Source organism: Centruroides vittatus, unplaced genomic scaffold (genome assembly GCF_030686945.1).
Source record: "Centruroides vittatus isolate TY-2023 unplaced genomic scaffold, ASM3068694v2 contig_925, whole genome shotgun sequence".
Taxonomy (NCBI): domain Eukaryota; kingdom Metazoa; phylum Arthropoda; class Arachnida; order Scorpiones; family Buthidae; genus Centruroides; species Centruroides vittatus.
Window position 1 is genome coordinate 280,454 of NW_027122611.1, and position 10,972 is coordinate 291,425.

A 10,972-nucleotide genomic window follows, 5' to 3' on the forward strand; every position below is an offset into this window, starting at 1 on the left:
GTACACCCATAGTTTATTAGAATTTTTTTGTTTGTATTAATATGCTCTAACGCCCTGTCAAGGTTTCGACCCCCTCATAAACATCTAGAATCTTGCCCAATAAAATACTAAAAATATAATTATTTTCAGTTTTAAAACAAGTAAAAACTACTTTTATCGTTCCTCGAAGTCGGATTAAGTTAGAGTTTAAATAGACGAATCAATGATGAAAAGAGACCTTAGTCTTTCATTATTACCAGTTTTATTCTATTTTCTTTCTTACAATTAATATATTCCAAACGCATTCCTCTTCAGTGGAACCATCAAAATATCAATCGTTGCATTCCTTTTGTCAAGCAAATCTATCCCAGCATGCATCGACAGCTATGCCGGTATTCAAATTCAGAGCATTTACATGTGCGATGATACAAAAATGTTCTATTATTCGTCTTTCGGTACAATTTTCTTTTTTATATAATATTTTTACATTATTATTATTTATATTACAATTAAATTCATTACGGTGTAGTAACAACGCTGACTCTTTTCTTCTTAATCTGATCGCCGCTTCGTGTTCCTTTATCCTTATTTCAAGCTTTTTCCCTGTTTCCCCGATGTAAACATTTGGAGTTGGACAGGTACCAGACAACCTATAGACTACTCCTGCGGTTCCTAGTTGGTCTTCCGGCGCCTTTTTTTCTCCACTATTCACAAAGTTAATCATACTGGACATCTTGTTTTTTTGACTGGCCACTATACATACAGAAAATTCTTTAGAAAGTGGTTTATATTTTTCAAATAACTTGATCATATAAGGAAATTTTATATAAGTTGTATTTTTTACCTCGTTTTTTACATTAAATATATAGTTTAAACATGAGTTGTACCACTTACTGAGGATATTCCTGGGATAATCATTTAATGAAAATTTTTTAAAAAGTTGTTTATTATAAACATTTTTATGTTTATAAACAATTTACAATAAACATTTTATAAACAATTACAAGCATTTAAATTGAAATAGATTTTTTATACTGTTGTGTAGTCTAATTACTGATATTTTTACATTAATTTGAAGCAGTATAACAAATTATATCAGCCAAATGGGCGCAATGTAAAATGTTACCCGTCTTCACCCTCTATTTATTACGGGGGCTTTCCATTCCTCACCCCTTCTGACCGACCCCGTTGCGGGTCAAGTCTATCGTAACGGTATAATTGGGGCTAGCTAAGCTAATGCCAGTGGCGTAGCGAACATAACTGACGTCCGGGGCACGACACTTTATTGGCGCTCCTTCCTCCTCCCGGCCCCATATAAATTCAGACATTTCATAAGCTTATATCCAAATTTTCATCACAGAATGAGCATGATATCCTAGTAAAAAGTGCTGCGTACGCCGTGTTACTGGCGCTTCTTGATACTGTACTGATTTTTCTTTTCTTTTTTCTGAATGCGATTATATTTACAAAACTGCTTGTGAATTCTATAATGGTATATTTGATATGTAACTATTTTCCCATTAATCCGTTGTAAACCCGCTGGATTGAGAGAAAAAGAGATTTCCATTTTTCTCACGTACAGTAGCACGTTGTTGCAACAATGTATCAGTGGCAGCAGAGGATCAAAATTATTGATCAGTTGATTGATCTGGTATGGAACGACTCTACTTTTACGCACTGTGAATGCTAACGGGACCTTTTAATCGATCCCATCGTGGGTTTGGCCGGGAACAGAATGAGACACTGGGTAGTGAGAGAGGAAATTCGACATCACAACGATCGAATTTGAAACCGGACCCTTATCGACGCAATTTCAAACTGTCGATCGCGGACGGTTAACGACGACAATGCGTTTGTGTACGCGAAGAATAAAAGTCAATAGACTGCATCGAATTTATTGAATAATCATTATCAAATCATAGTTAGTAAATAATAATAAAAATAATTATTTATTTGTTTCCTTTTGAACTCACGAAGAATGTTTAAGCGCTACTTGCAAGATTAATCGATAATTTAGCACTTTATTGCTTTTCTGGCGCAGGAAAGTGTATTTCGCATCCGGGAAGAGAATTTCTCAAGTCTTCCACACAAGCTTCTCTGTTTACTATTTCTGGAAGATCGAACAACAACAGATACTTCAAGTTTCTATTTAAAAAAAAAATAATAATAAAATATATTAATTACCTTACGGAAAAATTGATATAAAATTATTATTAACGCTAAAAAATCTTTACATTATTTAAATAACAATGAAGGTACGCTATATTTTTTTTTCTGGAAACAACAATTACAGCTTAAATTATTTATGGTCTACAAATCGGAATTTATACGTGTGTAGACTACTTAATAGTAAGGAATCTACTGATAAAATCCAATTTGATTATACGAACAAATAGTTTAAAAAATGAAAATTTACTGTTTAATTAAGATCTGGAAAATGAAAAATATGTTTTTCATTTATCTTTTCCTTTACTTTTTATAATCTTGTTATATATAATGCTTGGTCTAAGCCATAGTGAACAAAGGATAAAATGAGCAGTATGTCACACGCATAAAATGTTTTGTTTAGTTATTCTTACAAGTTTTTCTATTTAAAACGTCAGTTTAGTAAACTGATTACCAAGTCAATAACCCAACATACTCTCATGTCAATTGTAACCGACAACCAACTATTCTAAGGACTGAAGAGGGGTCACTAAGACCCAAAATGCATTACCTTTAATAAAATATTCATAAATCAACTGTTCTTTGTGTGATGTGTTACTGAAGAAAGAAAGCCACTAGCTTTTAATTTTTTAAAGTTTTTGTTATTATTATTGGTATTCGTTGTAGGGGGATGGCATATATTGTCCTCGAGACCACCAAATTTCATATATAAAAATAAATAAATAAAATATACATAATATTATAGGCAGCACTGTAGTTGTGCCCTGGTACTTTTTTAAAGCAGGGAAAAAGCCATATACTTTCTGAACATATAGGTTGGTCTTTAGACTTAACTAAAAAAACAGAAAATTACTTCTTGCACAGTTTTTTGCACTGAATACAAATATATGTCATTTTTGTAATATTTTAGCCATTTTGCAGATATTGCACCAAAAGGTATGTTGTGCATATACACAATTCTTTGAGAAATCATCAAAAAATGAAGGTGCCACCATCAAAATAATTTTTTTTTTATGGTGATAACCTCCATATGGTGATGAGTGGTGATGAATGGTGAATCATCACTGTCTCCATAGACAGTGATGATTCAAACTCGGGGTACTAATTAACACCCTGGCACCTTTTGATTTATGACTATACCCTGATGATTAGTGTATTTATGTACTCATATATATGATGCTGCAATTTATGAAATAGTTTTCAGTTAATAATTTCAATTAATATAGATATGTGCCATTTAGCAGTGTTTTGATTATCAACAGACCATGTATACAATGGAGGTCCCATAACGCTATAATGAAACTGAAAAATTTATAACTGCCCATACCTTGTCTATGTTTAGATCTATTTAGACACAAATATTCCTCATTGTGTTATGTATAGCCTATATGAGTCGTAAACTATGCCACATAAGGTTTGTCTATGTACCGTACATTCAACGAAGTTTGCTTAATGATGTATTTCTGGGAATATATAATCATCATTAAGCAGTGTATACTTAGGATAAAATTCTTAAAAATTTATATACAAATTTCTAATTCAATCTATATCTATATCTATACTAATATATAGAGAGGTAGACGGCCGGATGGCCGAGCGGCAAAGGTGGCAGCCTACCGCTCTGGGGGACCCGGGATCGAATCCGAACGGGTCGAATAATCCTCAGGAATTTTTCGGGGAGTGGTCCGTTCGAATATGTCGGGCCCCGTCCCTCACCACCCGGTCGCCCCATTGTGGGCCTGGCCGAACCCATAATGGGCCTACTAAAAGAGGCCCTCTTAGTGCCCACAGGGCGGAAAGAGTTAAAAAAAAATATATAATAATATATATATAAAGAGGTAACTAAGTTTGGTTGTAACAGGTAATCTCCAAAACTACTCATCCGGTTTCAAAAATTCTTTCACTAATATTTAGAATGGACCTTCAGGATGGACATAGGCTATATATTATTCCGTTAAACATTCATATAAATTAAAAGATAACATCTAGGATTAAGGCTTTTATGTCCAACAGATGGCGCTAACTTCCGACGACCTAAGTTTGCTTTTCTGTCAGGCATTGTTTTTCTGTGAGAACGGACTAAACCAGATCATTTTCTATCTATCTATATAAATAAAATATAACGTTCGTTTGTTCCTACCGATTCCTTTGAAATTTTGACACAACGTTGCATTCGAATACGCACGTGTTTTTATATAATATACATGTCGAAATTCCCCCCACTGGGGAAAGAGGGACAGGATTAAGGCTTACTGTGAAGAACTCGGCTTCTATTTATACTATTTTGCATGCGTTTTTTTGCGTTTTTAATTGCGTTTTAATAGGTTACGTCAACAGAATATACACTAAAAGGGATTTTTCGATATTCCCCAGCGGGGAAAGGGACAGGATTAAGGCTTACCGTAAAGAACTCTGCTTCTATTTATACTATTTTGTATGCGGTTTTTTGCGTTTTAATAGGTATGTCAAGAGAATGTACACTAAGAAGGGATTTTTTTGAAATTTCCCCCACGGGGGAAGTGTTGTACATTTATAATAGATACATTTTGAGCCACAACAACGCTTGGCCGGGTCAACTAGTATATTATATATTTGTTAAAATATTTCTATTTACTAAATGAAAAGAAGTTAGCTTGCACAGCTACAATATCAAATTTAAATGTAAACCTAACATGAAAGTTTAATAACTAAAATTAAAATGATGTAATTGGATATTAAGATGAAAACTGTTATAGAAGTCATTTAAAATGCAATTTAAATGATTTTCTCTTACTTTATAATTTGTTTAAAATAGAAATTTAAGAAATCTTACTTTAAATTCTTCAGAGGTGTCAGTCCTTTATTTGTAACATTTCCACAACTTGTTATTTCCAAGTGTTCTAATGTGTCTTTCACAAGGTCTAACATTTCTAAACCTTCATCATTTAAATAACTACAATTATGGAATTTGATTCTTTTCAAGTAATTTAAATTCTCTGAAAAAATTTTTAAAATATTAGAAATAAGAACCAAATACATTACCATTTATAAAAATAATTTTAAACTGATAAGAGATGACAATTATTATTTAAATTCTATTAATTCTAATTCATATAATTACCTCAGTTTTATAAATATAATATAAAAAATATATATATATATATCCACTGTATAGAAACTTATCTGCTGTATAGAAACTGAAATTAGTATTCACCAATTTCAGTTTCTGTATTAGTGAATACTAAAGCAGATTTTATAATAAAAGTTTTAAAATTGTAACTAATGAGTATGATGTTATAATGGTTTACTGTATTTATACTAAAAATCTGTTTAAAAGCACAGTCCAGAGTATCAAAATTGTTTCTACATTCTCATGCATCACTGACCAGGCGCAAAAGTATGTTCCTCGCGGACCATTGATGGCCCGCGGACCACCGGTTGCCGACCATTGCTCTAGACCAGACTAGACGTTCGCGGTGCCACGGTCGATAACTTAAAAATTAAAATCAGAAGAAATTTAACAAAGTTATAGGCCGTGGCACCGCGAACGTCTAGTCTGGTCTAGAGCAATGGTCGGCAACCGGTGGTCCGCGGGCCATCAATGGTCCGCGAAAAAATTTTGGTGGTCCGTAGAGAAATTTGGACATTGATCAACTGAAGGTTATGTGAGGTACATTTCTGTGAAAACGCAAATTTATTAAACATCTACCATATACACTGCAACATGTATCACATTAGGACCACAAATCAGTACATCTCTATGTGATTGCCCTCCAAGTCTAGGCACAGCCGCCAGCGTTCTTCCACAGACTGAAACACGCTGTTCAACATAGCTGGTGAAATTTTTTCGCCACTGCGTCTGTAATTCGTTGTTTCAAGTGCGGTATGCTGTTGATCTTCACCCGGTACACCTGCGACTTGATAAACCCCCACGCAAAGAAATCTAAGGGAGTCAGGTCTGTTGAGAGAGGGGCCCACAGCCTTTGTGAACCATGACCAATCCATCTACCAGGAAATGTTTTATTCAGGTAATCACGGACATCCGATGCAAAATGGAGTGGTGCCCCATCCTGCTGAAAAACAACTGAGTCCTTAATCCCATCTTGTAGCAACCGTAGCTCCAAAAATTGTTTCAACATGTCGCGGTATGTGTGTTCGGTAACTGTTGTCTCTGCAAACATAAACGGTCCATAGACCCTGGTCTTCTTGATCCCTAACCACACATTCACTTTTGCGGTACACCCCATTTTGCATCGGATGTCCGTGATTACCTGAATAAAACTTTCCCTAGTAGATGGATTGGTCATCGTTCACAAAGACTGCGGGCCCCTCGCTCACCAGACCTGACTCCCTTAGATTTCTTTGCATGGGGGTTTATCAAGTCGCAGGTGTACCGGGTGAAGATCAACAGCATACCGCACTTGAAACAACGAATTACAGACGCAGTGGCGAAAAAATTTCACCAGCTATGTTGAACAGCGTGTTTCAGTCTGTGGAAGAACGCTGGCGGCTGTGCCTAGACTTGGAGGGCAATCACATAGAGATGTACTGATTTGTGGTCCTAATGTGATACATGTTGCAGTGTGTATGGTAGATGTTTAATAAATTTGCGTTTTCACAGAAATGTATAGAGACTTTATGTTCACTCTGTATTACGAAAGAAATGCAAAATGCTTAGTTGCTTTTTTTCACTCGTTGGGGTTTTTATTCGAATCTAAAACCACATACGAAGTGACTGCTATCAATAAATAATGAACAATAAACAATATTGTGAGTGCGATAGTCGTCTTTCGTGGAAAATCGCTAAGAATCCATGAACTTATTTTAAACAAGCAGCAATGGACTTTAGGCTTGCGTTAATTTGTTATAATTAAACACGCGAGTTTCATATTAATAGAGTAAAATTGAACTTTTATGATCATTATTATAGTACAGATTTTGTATCGTTTAAAAATCTTTATGATAGTGGTCCGCGGGATTTAAAATTGTGAGTTTATGGTCCGTGAGGTCAGAAAGGTTGCCGACCGCTGGTCTAAAGCACCCTAGTCTGGTCTAGTACACTGATAGTGCTACTTGTTCATAGATGGAGCGTATAATTGAATTAAGTCATATACCGAACAAAAGTCGTATACTGAGCAAAATTTGTTTAGTCCAAACAGGACGTATTCTAAAGCAGACGTATACCGAGGTACCACTGTAATTAACATAATAATTCAATTAACCACACCTAGATGGCGCTACATACTACCAATATGAAATTATAGATCACGTCATTTAATGAATGAATTCTTGGAAACTTTTTTCAAGAATTTGTAAATTTAGAAATAATTTTAACAAACTTTAAAACTTAATTTTATTTTTTAAATTTAGTATTAAAATCTAAGTATAAACACTAAACGATAATGTTAAAATTTTTTATTGGGCTTCTAGATAATGTAATTTTTCTTGATTTTTGTAGGTGCATGTAATGGGTGAATTCTTGGATGTAAATGCTATAATATAGGTAGGAAATTAAATTATTTATTTATTTATTTATTGCATATTTATTAACTAGAGGACACAGTCAATTGTGTTTGGTGTAATTTGGATTTTTTTGGGGGGGTGCTTTTTGGGGGGTTCATATTCTTTTTAATAAACCCTAAACCATAATTCCTTACCAGTTCCAATATAATTAGAGTAATCCAACTTTTCTCAATTACTCTTCTGGCTGTTATATATAACAGAGGGAAAGTACGGCGATTGGTCAAAAATGAACCCCCCTGAAGATTTTTGCATTTTTGGATTCAGAGGAGCTTGAAACATCGAGAAATTCAAAAAAAAAAAAAAAAAAAAATCGGGGGTTGTTTTCTGTATGAACGGATGATAATGTTTGGGAAGCACGATATTGTTCACCCGCTTTGAAGCTTAAGAGAAATTCCCGGTAGACAATTTTTCTGTTTTCTCTGCTAGTCTTTATTATTACCTGTTTTTACATCAGTTTAGGAAGAGTGACAATTGGTTACCTCATTCAGATCAATTCGACCAATGAAAGGGTGCGTTGTTGGATAACAATTTTTGGCAGTGTTTGCGTTATCTACTTGAATTTCCTTTCTCTTGTTTAAGCTTGTTTTCATTGCGGAGCGGCTCATCAAACGGCGGGCGCGTGTTTCCTGATCAGCGAATTTTTCGCAGAAAAATAACTTAACTTTGGAGACATCATTAATAAAAATATAATTTTTATGGCCGTTGAATAATAAATGTTTTTTTAGTAGGTCCAGTGCTAGTTTAAACTCAAGGGTTTGTACAATATCCGCTATCGGTCCAGATTCGACCAATCCTGTCACGACACGAGTCGGCGATGACGTTTTGCCGTGTTATACGAGTCTCTTTTAGCGTGTTATATGAACCCGATCGCAATTTTTTAGCCGTATTATACGAATTTGTGTCATATGAACTTGTGTTATAGGGGGGTCTACTGTATGTATGTCTGTGTGTGTGTAAGGGAGAGAAGAGGTTAAGCAATGGCGTCGTCGAACGGTGCACACTCGGTAAGTAATCCTACAGTTATTTGTTTATAGCATAATTTATATGGATTATTCCCCAAAAAATTATACATGATTTGAAAATGTTGAGTCTGATTAGTCTAGAGTCGATTAATTTTATGGAAGAAAACCTTTCAAACAGCCGTAGCCCCTAACTGCACACGTGCCGGGCTGTGATTGGCTCAGGTATTTAAGTGACTCGTACAACACGGATTCATATAACACGGAACGTATCTACCGTGTTATAGGGGGTTCTACTGTACACACCTTTTTTAGTTTTTTTTTTCCCCTATAAAAATTATGTCTGCACGTAGATACAGATCTGGTGACATTATGCGTGAAGACAGACATGTTGATGACATTCTTCTCGTGGGGAAAAAAAAACAATAGAGAAATTGAAATTTGAATCTACAAACTTCGCTACTACTTTAACATTTTAAACTTAGTTTTATCTTTATTTTTTAAATTTTAACGAGCAATTAATTACTGTGACATGGTCGTAATGCCGAGCTGCAATTTTTAATCGTATTTTTAATTTTACACCACTTTTACACGACTTTCGGTCTCTGCCGGAAGTTCTTATATAATTAGTCGAGTCTTCGCCCCCTAAGCTTTCCATATCTGCTCGCGATTTTCGAATATCACCGAGAAGGCTATATGAGTAGTAGTGGTTTGAGTAGCACTGATCACAAAATTAATTTCATGAGACATACTGATCACAAATTTAAATTAATTATTAAATGTTTTTATAAATTTGAATTAAATTAATTTTATTTTAACAATATTTGATCACAAAATTAATTTTCTAATTACAAATTTGAATTAAATTCATTTTATTTTAACAATATTTGATCACAAAATTAATTTTCTAATTACAAATTTGAATTAAATTCATTTTATTTTGACAATAAGGTAAAGTTTCTGTATTAATTATTAAATGGATAAAAATTTATTGAGTAAGTTAAAATGATTCAATTTTTGCAGGCTGGTAACTAAATTTCTTTTTAAAATATATCAACTAGATATATACTTGCAATTCATCGTGTTGAAACTTCTAATGAAAAATTACTTTTTATTTTTACTTAAATTTAAAAATATCGCGGTTGAGAATATTTCAGTAAATTTAAAACATGACAATTTGAAATAATATTTTATTATTAGAAAATAAGTTGCACTGGTAATTTTTAAAATAAAAATTTGTCGAGTAAATTAAAACACAACAATTTGAAATAATGTTATAACAAAAAGACAAAGTTTAATATATTCTTTCTAATTATTAATTTGCAATAATAAATTTTACAATTTGTTCTAATATAGAAAGTAAATTAAAACGGGACAACTTGAAATAATAATATAACAGTAAGGCAAAGTTTAATATATTCTTTCTAATTATTAAATTAATTTGCATTAATAATTTTTACAATTTGTTCTAATACAGAAATAGTTCAATATAATAATTATTTAAATTATATTTCTTACTTATTTATTAAATACCTATACAATGTATTCATTTTGAAAATAGCTATTTTTTGTTTAAGAATTGTTCGTAAGATAGAATATTGCAAAAAGAACATTTCTTTTTAAAATATTTGTGGTAATAACAATTTTTTAAAATATTATCCAATCTTAGACATCCAAAGAAGTTCGATGTCTAAATAATTGTAGTTGCATTAAGAGAATAAAAATTTCTATCTGTCCATTTTTTGCCAATATTTGAGGATTTAGGTACTCCCAACTTTTCAATGTCAAATGATGGAACTTTTTATGTTATATATTGTTTCGGTTAAGTTTAAAAAATTAAATTTGCCCTCTCTTGTATTATATCGTACTTTTTATATAAATTAAATAAAAGTTCATATACCTTACTATGGATCGAATCCGAACGGGTCGAATAATCCCCAGGAATTTTTCGGGGGGTGGTCCGTTTGGATATGTCGGGCCCCGTCCCTCACCACCCGGTCGCCCCATTGTGGGCCTGGCCGAACCCATAATGGGCCTACTAAAAGAGGTCCTCTTAGTGCCCACAGGGCGGAAAGAGTTAAAAAAAATTTATATACCTTACTATGAAAATTTCCAACATCCAAAATTATATTTTTTGTATGATAAATACAGCTCATGAAATTCACAAAATTAATTTTTCGAGTAAGATTACAAATTATTATTTAATTTAATTAATACATTTTTATAATTTAAGTACATTTCGAGTAAATTAAGATCACAAATAATTTTTCAGGATATAAATAATTTGTCGTGTAATAGTTTTATTGTCAATACTGAAATTAATTTTCTTGATTGATATTCAGGTACACAAAATAATATAACATTGA

General features: G+C 33.0%; 1 long non-coding RNA gene across 1 annotated transcript; it reads right to left on the reverse strand.

The window, feature by feature from the left end:
- Nucleotides 1–1,858: 1,858 nt before the first annotated feature.
- On the reverse strand, nt 1,859–5,119 carry LOC136984608 (uncharacterized). Its single transcript, XR_010882213.1, has 2 exons — nt 4,958–5,119; nt 1,859–2,124 (listed from the first exon to the last, which is right to left on the reverse strand). It is a non-coding gene; the product is annotated as an uncharacterized lncRNA (long non-coding RNA).
- Nucleotides 5,120–10,972: the final 5,853 nt, after the last annotated feature.